Below are 20,460 nucleotides of genomic sequence, written 5' to 3' on the forward strand. Positions count from 1 at the left end.
CCATTTCACTCAGTCACTGCATCACATTTCACTCAGTCACTGCATCCCAATTGACTCCATCAATGCAGCTCCTTCAACACAGTCACAGCATCCCATTTCCATCAGTCACTGGTTCCCATATCTCACAGACACTGCATTCAATTTCCGACACTCACTGTATCCCATTTCCCATAGACACAGCGTCTCCTTTCCCACAGTCTCTCCATCTCATTTCACTCAGTGATTGCATCCTACTTCCCAAAAATACTGCATCCCATTTCGCTCAGTCACTGCATCCCATTTCACTCAGTGACTGCAACCCATTACCCTCAGTCACTGCATCACATTTCCATCAGTCACTGCATCCCATTCATCTCAGTCACTGAATCCCATTTCCATCAGTCACTGCATCCCATTCCCCACAGTCACTGAATCCCATTTCCCTCATTCACTGCATCCCATTTCCATGAGTCACTGCATCCCATTTCCCGCAGTCACTGCATCCCATTCCCCGCAGTCACTGCATCCCATTCACTTGAGTCGCTGCATCCCATTTCAAACAGACACTGCATCTCCTTTCCCTCAGTCACTGCATCCCTATTCACACAGCCACTGCATCCCATTTCACACAGCCACTGCATCCCATTGCCCTCAGTCACTGCATCCCATTGCCCTCAGTCACTGCATCCCATTGCCCTCAGTCACTGCATCCCATTGCCCTCAGTCACTGCATCCCATTGCCCTCAGTCACTGCATCCCATTGCCCTCAGTCACTGCATCCCATTGCCCTCAGTCACTGCATCCCATTGCCCTCAGTCACTGCATCCCATTGCCCTCAGTCACTGCATCCCATTGCCCTCAGTCACTGCATCCCATTGCCCTCAGTCACTGCATCCCATTGCCCTCAGTCACTGCATCCCATTGCCCTCAGTCACTGCATCCCATTGCCCTCAGTCACTGCATCCCATTGCCCTCAGTCACTGCATCCCATTGCCCTCAGTCACTGCATCCCATTGCCCTCAGTCACTGCATCCCATTGCCCTCAGTCACTGCATCCCATTGCCCTCAGTCACTGCATCCCATTGCCCTCAGTCACTGCATCCCATTGCCCTCAGTCACTGCATCCCATTGCCCTCAGTCACTGCATCCCATTGCCCTCAGTCACTGCATCCCATTGTCCTCAGTCACTGCATCCATTTTCACTCAGTCACTGTATCCCATTACCCTCAGTCACTGCATCCCATTACCTTCAGTCGCAGGATCCCATTTCCAACAGACACTGCATCCCATTTCCGTCAGTCACTGCATTCCATTTCCCTCAGTCACTGCATACCATTTCCATCAGTCACTGCATCCCAGTTCACTCAGTCTCGGCATCTCATTTCCCTCAGTCACTGCATCCCATTTCCCTCAGTCACTGCATCCCATTTCCCTCAGTCACTGCATCCCATTTCCCTCAGTCACTGCATCCCATTTCCCTCAGTCACTGCATCCCATTTCCCTCAGTCACTGCATCCCATGTCCGTGTGTCACAAGATCCGATGTCCCTCAGTCACTGCATCCCATTTCACTCAGTCAGTGCATCGCTTTTCGGTCAGGCACTGTATCCCACTTCCCTCAGTCACTGCAACCCAAGCCCGCTCGGGCACTGATTCCCTATTAACTCAGTCACTCCTTCCCAGTCCCTCAGTCACTGCATCCCATGTCCCTCAGTCACTGCATCCCATGTCCCTCAGTCACTGCATCCCATTTCACTCAGTCAGTGCATCGCTTTTCGGTCAGGCACTGTATCCCACTTCCCTCAGTCACTGCAACCCAAGCCCGCTCGGGCACTGATTCCCTATTAACTCAGTCACTCCTTCCCAGTCCCTCAGTCACTGCATCCCATGTCCCTCAGTCACTGCATCCCATGTCCCTCAGTCACTGCATCCCATGTCCCTCAGTCACTGCATCCCATGTCCCTCAGTCACTGCATCTCATTTCACAAAGTCACTGCATCCCATTCCACTCAGCCACTGCATCACAGTGACTGAATCACAGTTCACTCAGTGACTGAATCACAGTTCACTCAGTCACTGCATCCCATTGTCCTCAGTCACTGCATCCCATTTCCATCAGTCACTGCATCCCATTTCCCACAGTCACTGCATCGCCGTTCCTCAATCACTGCATGCCATTTCACTCAGTCTCTGCATCCCATTTCACCTCAGTCACTGCATCCCATTACCATCAGTCACTACATCCCATTACCATCAGTCACTCCATCCCATTACCCTCAGTTACTCCATCCCATTACCCTCAGTCACTCCATCCCAGTACGCTCAGTCACAGCATCCCATTTCCCTCAGACACTGCATCCCATTTCCCTCAGACACTGCATCTGATTTCCATCAGTCACTGCATCCCATTTCCCTCAGTCATTGCATCCAATTTCCCTCAGTCATTGCATCCAATTTCCCACATTCACTGCATCTCCTCTCCCTCATTCACTGCATCCCATTAACCACAGTCACTGCATCGCGTTACCCTCAGTCACTGCATCACATTACCCTCAGTCAGAGCATCCCATTTCCCACATTCACTGCATCTCCTTTCCCTCAGTCAATGCGTCAAATTCCACTGAGTCACTGCATCCCATTCCACAGTGTCACAGCATCCCATTTCACTCAGTGACTGCAACCCATTACCCTCAGTCACTGCATCCCATTTCCAACAGTCACTGCGTCCCATTCATCTCAGTCACTGAATCCCATTTCCCTCATTCACTGCATCCCAGTTCACTCAGTCTCGGCATCCCATTTCCCTCAGTCACTGCAACCCATTTCCCTCAGTCACTGCAACCCATTTCCCTCAGTCACTGCATCCCAGTTCACTCAGTCTCGGCATCTCATTTCCCTCAGTCACTGCATCCCATTTCCCTCAGTCACTGCAACCCATTTCCCTCAGTCACTGCAACCCATTTCCCTCAGTCACTGCATCCCATTTCCCTCAGTCACTGCATCCCATTTCCCTCAGTCACTGCATCTCCTTTCCACAGTCACGGCAATCCCATTTCACTCAGTCACTGCATCCCATTTCACAGAGTCACTGCATCTCCTTTCCATCAGTCACTGCGTCCCATTTCACTTAGTCACTGCGTCCCATTTCCATCAATCACTGCATCCCATTTCCCAGTCACTGCATCCCATTACCATCAGTCACTACATCCCATTACCCTCAGTCACTGCATCACAGTACGCTCAGTCACTGCATCACAGTACGCTCAGTCACTGCATCCCATTTCCCTCAGACACTGCATCCCATTCCCATCAGTCACTGCATCCCATTTCCATCAGTCACTGCATCCCATTTCACTCAGTCACTGCAACCCATTTGACACAGTCACTGCAGCCCACTTCACGCAGTCACTGCATCCCATTTAAGAGTCACTGCATCCCAAAACCGTCAGTCACAGCATCCCATTTCTCTCAGTCACAGCATGCCATTTCCCACAGTCACTGCATCTCCTTTCCCTCAGTCACTGCATCCCATTAACCTCAGTCACAGCATCCCATTAACCTCAGTCACTGCATCCCATTTCACTCAGTCACTGCATTCCATCTCCCACAGTCACTGCATCCCATTCGCCACAGTCACCGCATCCCATTCGCCACAGTCACCGCATCCCATTCGCCACAGTCACCGCATCCCATTTCCCAAATACACGGAATCACCTTTCCCTCAGTCACTGCCTCCCATTACCCTCAGTCACAGCATCCCATTTCACTCAGTCACAGCATCCCATCTCCATGAGTCACTGCATCCCAGTTCACACATTCACTGCAGCCCATTTCACTCAGTCACTGCATCCCATTTCACTCAGACACTGCAACCCATTTCCCACAGTCACTGGATCCCATTTCCCTCAGTCACTGCATCCCATTAGACATAGTCATAGCATCCCAGTTTACTCAGTCACTGCAACCCAGTTCAATCAGTCTCGGCATCCCATTCCCCTCAGTCACTGCATTCCATTACCCTCAGACACAGCATGCCATTTCCCACAGTCACTGCATCTCCTTTCAATCAGTCAACGCATCCCATTTCCATCAGTCAACGCATCCCATTTCCATCAGTCAACGCATCCCATTTCCATCAGTCACTGTATCCTATTTCCCTCAGTCACTACAACCCATTTCCCGCAGTCACTACAACCCATTTCCCGCAGTCACTGCATCCTATTTCACTCAGTCACTGCATCCCAGTTCACACAGTCACTGCATCCCAGTTCACACAGTCACTGCATCCAATTTCACTGAGTCACTGAATCCCATTTCACTGAGTCACTGAATCGCATTTTTTGTTCTCACTTGAATGCAATGGTCATGAATCTCCTCCAATGGCTGGTCATGTATTTCCAATGCAAAATTTTACCAAGTTTTGATTTTCAATTTTGATTACATGTGTTTCCTCTATTCTATAAGATGCTGCAATAAACTCAAATTTGACGAATCATAATTCAACCACCATTACCTACAGAGTTAATTTCATCAAACAGATCCAATTAGAATTGTCATATTCCCAAATCCTGATTCAAGCTTTTCTAATTATGGGCCACGTGGTTAAGAAAAAAGACACTCAGAATCAGAGAGATGTACAGTCGGGAAACAGATCCTTTGGCCCAATTTGTCGATGTTGACCAGATATCCTCAATTAATTTAGTCCCATTTGCCAGCATTTGGCCCATATTCCTCTCAACCCATCTTATTCATATACCCATCCACATGCCTTTTAAACGTACAAGCCTCCACCACTTCCTCTGGCAGCTCACTCCATACATGCACCACTATGAAAAAAATCCGGTCCATTTTAAATCTTCCCTCTCTCATTTTTAACCTATTCCCTCCAGTTTTGGATTCCAGCAACCCGGGGAAAAGATCTTGGCTGTTTGCTCTATCCACGTCCCTCGTAATTGTATAAACTTCTATATGGTCAGCCCTGAACTCCAAAGTTCCAAGAAATAGCTGCCTCTTCAAGCCCACGGTATACCTCCAACCTCTGATGCTCATAACATCCTTGTAGATCTTCTTTGAACCCTTTCAAGTTTACAACATACAACAACACAGCGCAGAACAGGCCCTTCGGCCCTCAATGTTGCACCGACATCCTTCCTCTCGCAAGGAGACCAAAATCGATTGCAGTATTCCAAAAGCAGCCGAACCAACGTCCTATATGGCTGCTAAGTGATCTCCCAACTCCTATACTCAATGCACTGACTGATAAAGGCGAGCACACCAAATGTCTCCTTCATATCCTTTCTACCGGTGGCTGTACTTTGATGGAACTATGAAACTGCACTCCAGTGTCTCTTTATTAAGCAACACTCCCCACAACCTTGAGTGTAAACGTGCTGCCCTGATTTGCCTTTCCAAAATGTAGCACCTCACATTTGTCGAACCTCAACACCATCTGCCATTCCTCAGTTTATTGGCCCTTGTCAATGTCCCATTGTATTCTGAGGTGACCTTTTTGGCTGGCTACTACATCTTCAATCATTGGGAAACTTACTAACCACACCTTCTATTTTCATGTCCAAATCATTGCATCACTTCAACTCCCCCTCCCACTCCCTGAATGACATGTCCATCCTGGGCCTCTTCCAGTGTCACAACCAAACCACCCAGAAACTGGAGGAGCAGCACCTCATATTCTGCCTCGGGAACTTCCAACTCAATAGCCTCAATGTGGACTTGGCCACCCTCAAAATCTCCCCACCCACCAGCCTCATCCCAAGACTAGTTCCTCCCCTCATCCCCGCCTCCATGACCTGTCCGCCTTCTCTCCCACCTATCCACTCCTCCCACCTCACTGACCAACTCCCACCACTGCTTGGAATTATTCTTCTTTTCACACTTCATCAGCTCGACGTTATTTCGAAAATCTATTTTCCAATTGTTGGAAAAAGCGAGATAAAGAGAAGTAAAAGAAGTTACATTCTTACCACTCGGGAAATCTCTGAATATTCTTCTGTTGAAAGGCCGCCAAGGAACGATGCAATTCTTTTGTCACAAACGCTGTGAGGGAGACATCTTTTTCGGTTCCACTAACTCCACCCTAAGGAAGACAAACCCATCTAGTGACTTAAAGCATACTCTATTGTTGCCCAAGGTGGAGAGCTGGATGAACACATCAGGTCAAGCAGCATCAGAGAAGCAAGAAAGCTGATGTTTCGGGACGAGACCCCACTTCAGAAAATTGGCGCTGGAGAATCTGAGATAACAAGTTGTAGAGCCGAATGATACTGCTTGGCCTGCTGTGTTCATCCAGCTTTACACCTTCTTATCTCAGATTCTCCAGCATCTGCAGTTCCTACTACCTCTATTGTTGCCCTTTCACTTTACTGAACTAATATGAGCCAGTAGTTTTGTTTAGGCTCGTGTAATCTTACGGTTATTGGCCTGTACAAAATCATGAATTAATTTTGATCGACTGACGGGAGGAGAGATGAATCTTATAGAAATTTTTGTTTTCTACCAATTTGCAGAGGGCATCGTGGGCGATTGAAGGACAGTGTTATTATCCTCCAGGTCTGTGGACTGCATCGTTACCAACTTTCCCATTTGCATATACATAAAATATTCATTATGTACCAATGAAACATAATAAACCAACACTGCGGACTAAAAACAACGCTCACATATCAATGGAAATTTAAATATTTATCATAGAGTTTGAAGGATTGAATTCAATGATACAAAGCAAAAACCAGTGAAGATGAGTGCAGTTGGTCAGCACTTTTGCCACTAAGTGGAGGTTGGCAGTTTGAGGCCACCCAGGAACAAGCAAGCTCTGTCTAACTCCAAGGGCAGCACGGTGGCTCAGTGGTTAGCACTGCTGACTCACAGCGCCAGGGACCCAGGTTCGATCCCACCGTTGGACGATTTTCTGTGCGGAGTTTGTACATTCTGCCCATGCCTGCATGGGTTCCTGCTGGGTGCTCTGGTTGCCTCCCACAGTCCAAAGATGTGCAGGCTCAGTGTATGGGCCATGCCAAACTTGCCCATTGTGTTTAGGGATGTGTAGATTAGGTGTGTTAGTCATGGGAAATGTAGGGTTACTGAGGAAAGGGTCGGGGGATGAGTCAGGGTGAGACGCTCTTTGGAGGGTGGCCGTGGACTTCTTGGGTCAAAAGGGGCTTGTTTCCACACCGTAGGGATTCTATGATATGGAAGTATCTTTTGAAGTGGACATTCGTGGGTATACTATAACAGAGACCTTGAAATACTGCACAACAAATATTTGGAACTAGACTGTCAATTCAGACATAGCATCAAAAAAGGTCATGGAAGTTGTCACCGATATAAAGCAGGAGTGATGAAAATCCAGCAGGAAATGGTGTCAAAAGGCACTGTATCTTTTATTCATCTCCAGTTATTTTGTCCAAGGCACTGGATGCTGGCAGGATTGAAACATTTAAGAAACGCTTCACAAATCACATATAAGGACCTGCACATCTTTGAACAATGGGAGGAAACTGCAGCACCTGGCGGAAGCCCCTCGCAGACGCGGGGAGGACGTGTCAATTCCACACAGATAGTTACCCAAGACTGGAATCTCAATTGGCTCCCCAGTGCATGAGCAGCTCTAACCACTGAGCAACTACCTTGCCCAGAAGGGGTTTTATAAGCGCATACATTATTTCCATTAAGACAGATCCAATCCTCTATGTCCAATCAAAATAACATATTGTAGATATCATGACAACAATCATAAATGATTTTGAACAAGTAAATCAAAAAACTTGAAATAGTTTCCAAGCCTAAATACTAGATATGGTGCAGTTAAGATGAAAAGTGCAACAACAAAAAGGCCATATTTTATGTGACGATCGGTAACACTTGAAAACTTGCAACAATTTGTCGCCAGTAGTGCTCTGAAGTGGCTTGATGGTGCACTCCTTCATACACTGGAATGAAACTCCAAAGATCACAAATTCTCCTTCAATACCGTGTTGTAACAGTGACTGCATCAACCTGTGTTTATGGGCCTGACTGGAAACCCACACAACATGCATAAACAAAAAAATAATCTAAGGTGATAGGAGAAAAAAATGTATGTATGCAACGTCTTTGAAAAGCAATTATTTGTAGCGGCTGCAAGCCCATAAGGAATCTCGTTTCACAGATTATATTCATTTGCACTGCAGGTCATGCCAGTCAGAATCAGTTTTCGTTTCATGACAGATAACTAAAATGTCCATTACAATGAACTTTGGTTGATCAGAAGATTTTAAGTAAGGACTATGTCTTGTGTGAGCTGACGGCATTAGGGGATGGAGAAGGTACATGCACTGCTGGCATCTTGACACCATTGAATGAGCAAGCGTGGACGCAAAGGTTGTAACAGGTAACAATTGTACAGGCAATATCTTTTGAGCTCCTTCCGAGCAGGCCTGTAATACTCTAAAGCTGTGCTAGACCCTCACTTCCTCCACCTTCCGTACGCTGCCTTTTCTTTTTGACAAGCAGCACCTCTGGACCCGTCATCCAAGGCTCCTTAATCTTACCCCTTCTTACCTGTCTCAGAGGAACAAATTTATACATCACTCGCAACAACTGCTCCTTGAACAGCCTCCACATGTCTGCTGCGCCCTTTCTGTGGAACAATTGCTCCCAATCTGTACTTCCCAACTCCTGTCTGATAGCATCATAGTTTCCTTGACCCCAGTGAAATATCTTCCCCTGGTAACTGCTCCTTTCCCTTTCCATGGCTATGGAAAATGGGAGGCTCTTGCGGTCACTGTCGCCAAAGTGTTCTCCCACCACGAGATCTGACACCTGTCCTGGCTCATCGCCGAGCACCAAATCCAAAATGGCCTCCCGCCTCGTCGGCCTGTCCACATACTGAGTCAGGAAACCCTCCTGAACACACCTGACAAAAACGGCTCCATCCAAACCATCTGCACTAAGGAGGTTTCAATCTATATTGGGAAAGTTGAAGTCACCCATAACAACAACCCTGCTACGTTTGCACTTTTCAACAATCTGCCGGCCAATGAGTTCTTCGATCTCCCAACTGCTATTTGGGGTCCGTAGAAAACCCCCAGTGAAGTGACTGCTGCCTTGCTGTTCCGAACTTCCACCCACACTGACTCAGTCGACAAACCTTCCTTGGCAACCTCAGCCCATACCACCGCAGTAGACGAATCCTCAAAGGTTCTTTCAGCCGCCGTTATACTGTCCTTGACCAACAAAGCCACACCTCCCCGTCTTTTACCACCTTCCCAGACCTTAATGAAAGATCTAAACCCGAGAACCTGCAACATCCATTCCTGACCCTGCTCTATCCATGCCTCCGAAATGGCCACAACATCGAAGTCCCAGGTACCTATCCAAGCTGCAAGCTCACCTACATTCTTCCGGATACTCCCGGCATTAAAGTCGTCACACTTCAATCCAGCTTGCTGTCTGCCAGCACACTTCTGTGACAGTGAGGTCCTGACCATGTCCTCCCTATGCTCATCCTCCTGTGTACTAGGACTACACCTCAGTTTCCCATCCCCCTTCTGAGCTTGTTTAAATCCAACCGAATGGCACTAGCCAATTTCCCACCCAGGATATTCGTGACATCACAGACCCTGGCACCTGGTAGGCAACACACCAATCGTGAGTCTCTTTCGTTCCCGGCAAATCTTCTATCAGTCCCTCTAACTATTCAGTCCCCAATGACTATCACTCTCTTCCTATCCCCGCTTCCGTTCTGTGCAAGAGGGACAGACTCTGTGCCAGAGACCTGCACCCTACTGCATACCCCTGCTAAGTCATCCCCCGGAACAATATCCAAAATGGTATAGTTGTTTTTCAGGGGAGCTACTGCAGGGGATTTCAGGGGAACGACCACAGGGGAAGGTTAGTCAAGCTACACCGGGTAAACGTGCATTTTTGGCTGAAGAAACATGTGTTTCAATGTGAGCTAATGGAAGAAGCCATGGAGTCAAAGCTAAACATTTCGACAAGAAGACAACCATTCTTAAAAGCAGCATACAGCGTGAAAAAGAAATGAGCTGCTTTAATATCCACTTAAAATTTATGTGGAATATCAGATGGAATTTTCTGATTGACTCCATTGTGCAATCATGTCGAGCTAAAAATGTTAACTGGATTAATTAATACTAACCAGAAACGGACTTTGTAGTAAATGGTTTGACGATTTTCTGTATCTGGAACATCCCTTTTCCTTCTCGAACGAAGATCGTACCAACCTATGGTACCAAACGGTGAATCAAACGGATGGGACACATAATCTTTAAATTCCTCATCAAAACAGACTAATCGTATGGTTCTGTGCAATAAAAGAGAAAGAATAAACATGTTTCCCACAATTTTGCTGATGTTTACGAACAGAATGTTCAAATTCAAAAAGTTTGGGCTGGCATGTCTGCTTCCTCCAGCCTGTTTAAACTGTTCCATTCAATGTGAAATTTGTGATAAGTTTTAGCACACAGGTCTATGTGATCTGCGCCACCACCTTCTCTAAGTCATACATGTTTTCCCCCTCTTCCTGTAATACATTCCTTGAAGTGTTCAATGAGATTTTGATTTTAAATCTTATCGTCATATTCTTTTGATTCTCAAGCATCAATGAATCTGATGTTGCCGCCATTCCATGCAGTGCACAGCACGTCAAACAGGAGTCTTACTCTTGCCATGAGCACTGAGGTAGTATGGGGTCACAACTGTCTCATAGTTCAGAATGAAATTCTACATACAGGGCTATGAAGAGTCATGCAGTTAATTTTATTTGACATGCTATTTCTTTTCTTCACAAATATGCTGGATTTAAAGTGATCTTCACCCTCATTTAAAATGAATTCAATATCCAACCATCTGTAAAACTAGCATATCCAAATTTTAATTTGAGTTCAGTGTTACACAAAGAAATGACTTTTTTAAAAATTATGTTCGAGTCAACATTAACATTTCATTCCCTGACAGCGGGTGAACTTACTTTTAAACTCCAATTTTCCTTCGGTATTAATGGAGAGATGAGCCTTTTTGCAAGCACCGAAAGGCTGCACCAGTTTATGCTAAAACTTACGGAACTGTAGGTTTCACAAATATGTTCCTATTAAACACTAATTCCGATTGAAGCAGTATGAGCTAAATTCATTCAACTGGACAGCAAAAACGGTCAAGATTTTAAAAGCAAGCAACTATTTTGAAGTCACTCTTCGAACTAAATTCCATCTTGGTGTGTGAGAGTCCATAGGTTCCTCACTCTCAACGAACCATTCAACTGTCATGCAATTACTGAAACACACAGACAAAAAACATCAATGTTAACAGTCACTAAGATTTTGAGAGTGATTTGGAATTCGTACTCAATAGCCCCTGGGGAAAATCTGTTCCAATCTGGATAGTACTCACTTATTACCATCCCACCTCCCTTCTCCAGCACCTCCTCCCCCTCCACACTAATTGTTTCTGAGCTCCCTTCCACCCTCCATTTCTCAGGAAGGGTCCTGACCCAAAACCTCAACTTTCTTGAGCCTCTGATGCTGCCTGCCCTGCTGTGTTCCTCCAGCTCCACAATGTGTTATCTCAGACACCAACATTGGCAGGTCTTACTATCTGGATAACTCATTCTCACCTTGTCACAAGTGATTGATACTCATTATCTTTTCAGATGACGCATGTACATGTATATACATAAATATACATATTGCACTTTTATGCCTGAACCACTAACCGAGAGGATATTTTAAAAGAGTCTCTTCATATCTGCATGAAAGAGAAATCAACAAGGTCATAACTTTCATTTTAGGAATAACTCGAACATTCAAAGTACTCACAGTCAGTGTCCCATTTCCTTGACCAGTCAATTTGATGTGAATCTTTCTTCCAAGTGGAAACTATAACAGCAATTATATTTGAGACTCAAACACTTCATTGCATCACCAATATTTCCTTGTCTGTTTAAAGCATAAGATAATGAAATAATCATGGACAGATTGGCCAACAGTGTAATTTAATGTGTGTTATGGCAACTCAAAATCACAACCATTGAAGTGATCTTTAAAAAGCTGTTGTCATACAACAGAGCACTTTTGGAGATGCAGTGATGAACATACTTCCTGAGATGCAAATAATATATGCCAAATTAATTCCAAAGAATACCTTTACAATTAAAAAGAAACTAAAAATCTCGTTACATTGCGAAGCTTGTCAGATTGCTATTAGTCAATGGAAATCGTTCAGAACAATTGTTTATTCCCAGATGAAAAGGAAGTGTATACATTTCATGACAACAAAATGTGAGGCTGGATGAACACAGCAGGCCAAGCAGCATCTCAGGAGCACTTTTGTCCTCCTGAGATGCTGCTTGGCCTGCTGTGTTCATCCAGCCTCACATTTTGTTGTCTTGGATTCTCCAGCATCTGCAGTTCCCATTATCTCGTATACATTTCATTTTCACATCTTATCCAAGAGAGAAAAAAAAACACCTTCATGAATGCATTGTCAAACAAGAAGACTCACAAAAAAAGTCATTTGGCCCATTGAATATTCCTCCATCATTCGGTGAGATCATGGTTGATCTCATTACATTTATCATGACACAGCATTTCCACCAAACCCTCCTTATAGCTAATACATTCCGATCCAAGTAACATCCTGGTAAATCTCTGTTTCTGGGCCATGCCTTGTCTTTCTAAATATTTTTTCAGTCATCTACAAATTTAGCCACAGCACATGCACCTCTTTCCTCCAAGTCATGAATAAACAAGCACAAGAGCTGTGGTTCCTTCAGCGCGACCTCATTTCTGACTGACAAGCCAACCCTGGCATCTCTGTCCATTTGTATCGGAGATAATGGGAACTGCAGATGCTTCAGAATCCAAGATAACAAAGTGTGGATCTGGATGAACACAGCAGGATGAACACACAGAAGTAGAAGGGTCTCGGCACAAAACGTCAGCTTTTACGCTCCTGAGATGCTGCTTGGCCTGCTGTGCTCATCCAGCTCCACACTTTGTTATCTCTGTTCATTTGCCTGTTCTTTCTATCGGACATGAATCATTGGCTATTTCGTTCCCAACACTTATCCCCTAACAACCACCTCTCTGTGATACCCAGAGTGATGTATCTGTCAATTTCAATCTGCACCACAAACTCATTCACTTTGTTTCATACACTCCCTGCAATTCAATACAAGATCTTAGGTCTGGCATTTACAGCCACCCTTCTTATCTGCTGCAGCTGAAGTGAGACTCCTGACCATTTCCATACTTTTTGTCCTATTACTTGCTCTGGAAACTTTGCTGAGCACTTACCAGCTTCTAACTTTTTCCACAATTTTCCATGCAACTGAGCTCACCCACTCCACACTTTTTATTTTAACGCCCTAGCCCCAGACCCAGCTCTGTATTTTGCGAGGATACTTGTCCCAATATGATTCTCGTCGAGCCTATAACAACAGAACGACTCCCTCCTTCCCCATACCGATGCCAATGTCCCATGAATTCAAACACATTTCTGCCATGCCACCATTTGAACAATGTACATCTATAATTATGTTCACACCGTGCCAAATTGCTCAGATAATAATCCAGAGATTATTACCATTCTGGTTCTGCTTTCTCACCTCAGCACCTCGGTGCTCATAATCCCTCAGGAGAACCTCTTTCCTCTTTCTTCCATATCAATGGTACCTGTGTGGACCACAAAAGCTGGATTTCTACTCCTCCCACTTCAAGTTCCTTTGTAGCCGAGATGGAAGATCCTGAACCTGGGCACCAGGCAGGCAACACTACTTTCGAGACTCTCGATCCTGGTCACAACGAACAGTGTTCATTCCCCTAACTATACTACCTCTGATTATAACCACATTTCACGTTTTATCCCCTCCTGAGTGTCCCACCTGTACCACAGTGCTATTGTCAGTTTACTCATCTTCCCTTTCCCCTGCACTCTCATCCACACACGAAGAAAGAATCTCAAACCTGTTAGATAAGATCAAAGGCCAAGGTTCCTTCTGCACTACATCCTGGATCCTTCCACCTGCCCTGTTCTTTGTCATTGGCCACTGACCGAGTTTCAGCTAGTTAATCTAAGGTGTGTGACTGCCTCCTGAAGCACAGCATTCCCTGGTAACTCTGCCCCACATGATTTGTTGATTGGTCAAAACTGAGATTCCAGTTCATCAACCGTAAGCTGGAGTCTGGGGCCTGACCACTCCCCCGTCATATCGGTACAAATCATCATCTGGCCTGGCATCTCCATTTCCATTACTTCGATCTTAATTTGATTTGAAAACATTCTGGTCTTTTAGTTTGTAGCCTGTAAATATTTCTCCGATTTACTTTCAATCTGAAAGCTACCGATAATAGATTCTTAAACCAGAAGCGATCACCAACCAATGAACCTGGTTCACCCTCTCGGTCCCTGATTCTGGCTTCAATTCACCGTCTCAAAAAAAAAATGCTTATGAACTATCAGGCAAAAAAAGCAAGCAAATGGCACCTCTTACACTCTGCACTGACTTCCCGCATTGCCACCAAGTTCCCCAAAATATATATTCACTTGGTGCATTTCACTCGAGATGTGATCTCTTCTTCCAGAACGTGCAAAGCATACTGATCCATAGCAATATACTGCCTTCAAAACCTCAGCTCTTAGCTTATTACTTTTGAGTACATTCTCAATGCTTTCTCCAAGTCCAAACACAACACATTTACTGGTTTTCCTCTATTAATTCTCCTCCCAAAAGTTGCTCCAAAAACCCAAACAAATTAGCCAGACATAATTTCTCTTTCATCAGGCTATGGTGATTCTGTTTGATTAGATTCTGATTTTCCAAATGTCCTGCTATTATTTTCTTCATAGTTGATTGCCACACATTTCCAACAATAGATGTTAGACTGGTTTGGTTGTAGTTATCTTCTTTTTGCCTCTCTCCTTTCTAAATAGGGACGTCACATCAGCATTTTTCCAGCCCTCAGATGCTTCTCGAGAATCTGAACCTTTTTGGGAAATTACAGTCAATGCATATACCGACTCTGAAGCTCATTGTTTAGAATCTTAGAAAGTAAACCATCACGGCAAAGAGTCTAATCTGCTTTCACTCCATTAGATTGTCTACTGCTACTTCTCTCATGGTAGTGATGGTGTGGTAGTGATGTGTTTAATTCCTCCCTGTATTCTTCAGTAATAAGGGGATCCTTGAAGTATCTTCCACTGTAAAGGCTACCCTTTTCTCATTGTCGTTGTTCCTGGATTTAAAAATTAACCTGGCCATCTCAGCCGAGCATATAATTCATGGCATTACCTCTAAAACCTTCTCTGCTAAAGTGTTCAATAGATTGCTACAGCCTGAAAGAAGTAATTCTTCCCCTAAATTAATAGGCAACCAATTTGAAAATGTGGCCTCTGGTCGTAAAATCTTTCACAATATTAAGGGAGTGCTGCACTGTCACTGGAGGCCCCAAACCCCACCTCTTCCTCCGGTACATTGATGACTGTATCGGCGCCGCCTCTTGCTCCCCAGAGGAGCTCGAACAGTTCATGCACTTCACCAACACCTTCCATCCCAACCTTCAGTTCATCTGGGCCATCTCCAGCACATCCCTCACCTTCCTGGACCTCTCAGTCTCCATCTCAGGCAACCAGCTTGTAACTGATGTCCATTTCAAGCCCACCGACTCCCACAGCTGCCTAGAATACACCTCCTCCCATCCTCCATCCCCTATTCCCAATTCCTCCGCCTCCGCCGCTTCTGCTCCCACGATAAGACGTTCCACTCCCGCACATCCCAGATGTCCAAGTTCTTCAAGGACCGCAACTTGCCCCCCACAGTGATCAAGAATGCCCTTGACCGCATCTCCCATATTTCCCGCAACACATCCCTCACACCCCGCCCCCGCCACAACCGCCCCAAGAGGATCCCCCTCGTTCTCACACACCACCCCAACAACCTCCGGATACAACGCATCATCCTCTGACACTTCCGCCATCTACAATCCGACCCCACCACCCAAGACATTTTTCCATCCCCACCCCTGTCTGCTTTCCGGAGAGACCACTCTCTCCGTGACTCCCTTGTTCGCTACACACTGCCCTCCAACCCCACCACACCCAACACTTTCCCCTGCAACCGCAGGAAATGCTACACTTGCCCCCACACCACCTCCCTCACCCCTATCCCAGGCCCCAAGATGACATTCCACATTAAGCAGAGGTTCATCTGCACATCTGCCAATGTGGTATACTGCATCCACTGTACCCGGTGTGGTTTCCTCTACATTGGGGAAACCAAGCGGAGGCTTGGGGACTGCTTTGCAGAACACCTCCGCTCAGTTCGCAACAAACAACTGCACCTCCCAGTCGCAAACCATTTCCACTCCCCCTCCCATTCTTTAGATGACATGGCCATCATGGGCCTCCTGCAGTGCCACAATGATGCCACCCAAAGGTTGCAGGAACAGCAACTCATATTCCGCCTGGGAACCCTGCAGCATAATGGTATCAACGTGGACTTCACCAGTTTCAAAATCTCTCCCACCGCATCCCTAAACCAGCCCAATTCGTCCCCTCCCCCGACTGCACCACACAACCAGCCCAGCTCTTCCCCTTCACCCACTGCATCCCAAAACCAGTCCAACCTTTCTCTGCCTCCCTAACCTGTTCTTCCTCTCACCCATCCCTTCCTCCCACCCCTGGCCGCACCCCCATCTACCTACTAACCTCATCCCACCTACTTGACCTGTCCGTCTTCCCTGGACTGACCTATCCCCTCCCTACCTCCCAACCTATACTCTCTCCACCTATCTTCTTTTCTCTCCATCTTCGGTCCGCCTCCCCCTCTCTCCCTATTTATTCAAGAACCCTCACCCCATCCCCGTCTCTGATGAAGGGTCTAGGCCCGAAACTTCAGCTTTTGTGCTCCTGAGATGCTGCTGGGCCTGCTGTGTTCATCCAGCCTCACATTTTGTCATCTTGGATTCTCCAGCATCTGCAGTTCCCATTATCTATGGTGATTCTGTTTGATTAGATTCTGATTTTCCAAATGTCCTGCTATTATTTTCTTCATAGTTGATTGCCACATATTTCCAACAATAGATGTTAGACTGGTTTGGTTGTAGTTATCTTCTTTTTGCCTCTCTCCTTTCTAAATAGGGATGTCACATTGGCAGTTTTCCAGCCCTCAGACGCTTCTCTGGAATCTGAACCTTTTTGGGAAATTACAATCAACGCATACACCGACTCTGAAGCTCATTGTTTAGAATCTTAGAAAGTAAACCATCACGGCAAAGAGTCCAATCTGCTTTCACTCCATTAGATTGTCTACTGCTACTTCTCTCATGGTACTGATGGTGTGGTAGTGATGTGTTTAATTCCTCCCTGTATTCTTTCGTAATAAGGGGATCCTTGAAGTATCTTCCACTGTAAAGACTACCCTTATCTCATTATCACTGATAATGGGAACTGCAGATGCTGGAGAATCCAAGATAACAAAGTGTGAAGCTGGATGAACACAGCAGGCCAAGCAGCATTTCAGGAGCACAAAAGCTGACGTTTCAGGCCTCGACCCTTTTCTCATTATCATTGTTTCTTGATTTAAAAATTAACCTGGCCGTTACAGCCTAGCATATGATTAATGGCATTACCTCGAAAATCTTCTTGGCTAAAGTGTTCAATAAATTGCTACAACCTGAAAAAAGTAATTCTTCCCTGAATTAATGGGCAACCAATTTGAAAATGTGGCCTCTGGTCATAAAATCTTTCACAAATGGGAGTAATCTCTACGGATATACACTATCAAGCCTCCTAAGAATCTTACATGTTGAAAAAATAAGATTTTTTTCAATCTTATAAACGCCAATGAACGTAGTCCCTGCCTGCCCAACTTTCATAAGCATAGCAATCCCCTCTGCCATTTCTGAAATCAACCCAGTCAACATGAGGTGTTCGGCCTCCGCAGCATTCGCTCTGTGGCCGTACATGACTTGTAAGTTACCATCCTGCTGCTACGTCTCTACTTCTATTTACGATGCAGTCCTCTGTCCATCCTAACATACTACCCTTGAACACATGGGCTCTTTTCTTTTGAGACACCTTATGAGCTGTACCTTATCAAATGCTTTTTTGAAATCTCAATGTACTACATCAACTGGTGGTCCTTCATCAGTAATGTTTGTTTCCTTCTCAAAGCACTGTAGCAAGTTTGTCAAGTATTATTTCCCCTTTATAAAAGGATATTAACTCTGTAGGATGTTATAGCACACTCAGTACCCTGTTATTTCATCTTTCATTGCAGGCATGAACATCTACCCAGGTTGACCTAAATTGGCAATACTTGCTTACTATTTTGTCCAAGTATCTTTGTAATAATGGTGTTATGTTCACAATCTTTCAATCCTCTGAGAATTTTCCACAATCTAAGGATTCTTGGAACAGTATCATCAGTGCCTCCATTGTATCTGTAGCTGCATTGTTCAACATGAGAGGATACAACTCATCACACCCCTTGGATATTTTCTCTACTGATTGGAGTCATGTTTGGAACTCTGTGCAGTGACATTCACTTTTAACAGTTTGCTAAATACTACCAGGAACGGAAATTGTCATCCAGCTGCAACTAAACTAAAGCTTTCAGCACAGAAGGAAGTCTTTCAATTCATTATGAACCTAATAACTCCTGAAAAGGGCAATACAATTTGCCTCAGTCCATAAATCTTCTTCCTCCAACATCCTGAGATGCATCATCTGTATTTCTTCAAATTTACCACAGATTCTGTTTCAATCATCCTTTCAGCAATACGCATGACAACAATTCGGCATTCTTAGTCCCCCTGTAGCCTCCGTTGCACACGTACATTCTTAGATGATTATTTATTTGTGTGCCTGCTTTTTTGCTCGAATGGATAAAGGTAAATTTCTGTTCTTTTGTCATCAGAGCTATTGCCTCCTCATTCTCATCTTCCTTGTTTTATCCTGTGCTGGAATATTTAATTGGTTGACTTATCTGAAATATGTTGTTGAATGGATCGGGTTTTGTAACATTGCATTCCCCATAGACCATCTACCGATGCTGTTGCTTGTTCTAACAGTTATTATCTTGCAGAGAGGAAAATGCAGTTTGAAAGCAATGGAACATTATCGATGAAGAAGTTGATGCATAAATTGCTGCGATCTTCCAAACTACAAACTCACCTTCAATTCTTTCTCGGTCAGAGCATTATGCCGGCGCAAATGAATCGTGTTCTCAATGGGACTTCCAAAACCATGGAATTGAATTTGCACATTGATTTCTTCTTCCCTCTTCAGAAATGCAAAGTAGTATCGTGATGAAGCTTCCAAGGCGATGATTGTGTCCTTCAATGAACGGAAAAGTGACTTTTAGATTCATGGAAATATTTCACTACTTCTATAGACATGAAAGGCAAACATTCTCCCTGCATATGACCCAGTCTCATTTTATCGTATCTTTCTGATTTTACATGCCACGGGATAATCATGGCAGTGTAACAGAAATGTTGATCATGGAAATTTATCACTGTTTTCATAAATAATGGCAAATTTTCAACATCTTGCAATTGTATGAAGGCTCAGTCTCATCACACCTCGCCTGCTGCACAAAGACATTCTTACACTGCTTTGAATGTTAGGGCTCAAACAAAACACAATCATGACACAAATGCATCAACACCCCACTTTCAACAGGATCTGATATCCTTGCCAGGCACTGGAGGGGTGGCGGAGACTGGAGAGTAGATAAAGTTGTTCCTCTGTTCAAGCAGGAAAACAGGGACTTTCCAGGAAACTACAGACTGGTGAGTGTCTCATGTCTCAAAGGTATGGGCTAATAAGGGACAGCCAGCATGGCATTATGCGGGGCAGGTTATGTCTTACCAAGTCAGTTGAAGTTTTCAAGGAGGTGACAAGGGTGATCAATTCGGGTAGAACAGTTGATAACATATACATGGATTTTACGAAGGTTTTCAACAAGGTCCCTCATGGTATGCTCATCCAGAAGATTAAGATCCATGAGATCCATGGTGACTTGGCCTGCCCATATAAGGCAGACAGTAGCGGTGGAAGGCTAACAAAGATAACACAGTATAGGGCTGGAGGAACACAGCCGGCCAGGCAGCATCAACAATGTCAGCTTTCCTGTTCCTCTGATGCTGCCTGACCTGCTGCGTTCCTGCAGCTCCACACTTGGTTATCTCTGATTCCAGCATCTACAGTTCTTGCCGTCTCAGTGGTGGAAAGCTGTTTTTCTGGCTGCAGCTCAGTGACGAGTGGTGTTCCGCATCGATGTGACTTCTGCTGTTTGTGATATGTGTAAATGACTTGGTTGCAAATGTAGATGGGGGATTAGTAAGTTTGCAGACGATATAAGGACCAGTGGACTTGTGGACAGCATGGAAGGTTGTCAAAGGACACAGCAAGATACAGACCAATTGCAAACTCGAGCGGAGAAATGGCCAATGGAATTTAATCT

The 20,460-nt window shown here is 45.1% G+C and overlaps 1 long non-coding RNA gene across 3 annotated transcripts in view; it reads right to left on the minus strand.

Moving 5' to 3' along the window:
* The window catches only part of LOC132208033 (uncharacterized), a 188,577-nt gene extending 169,281 nt beyond the window's left edge, over positions 1-19,296 (minus strand). For 2 of the 3 annotated variants that reach the window (XR_009444146.1, XR_009444144.1), the window contains exons 1-3: positions 19,167-19,296; positions 10,135-10,299; positions 5,960-6,072 (exon numbers count right to left, since the gene is read on the minus strand). This is a non-coding gene — a long non-coding RNA (uncharacterized LOC132208033). Of the gene's footprint in view, positions 1-5,959; positions 6,073-10,134; positions 10,300-11,809; positions 11,852-19,166 lie in introns of those variants that run through there. The other variant, XR_009444145.1, reaches the window with a different exon arrangement.
* Between the last annotated feature and the right edge of the window lie 1,164 nt (positions 19,297-20,460).

This window comes from Stegostoma tigrinum, unplaced genomic scaffold (assembly GCF_030684315.1).
Source record: "Stegostoma tigrinum isolate sSteTig4 unplaced genomic scaffold, sSteTig4.hap1 scaffold_255, whole genome shotgun sequence".
Taxonomy (NCBI): Eukaryota; Metazoa; Chordata; class Chondrichthyes; order Orectolobiformes; family Stegostomatidae; genus Stegostoma; species Stegostoma tigrinum.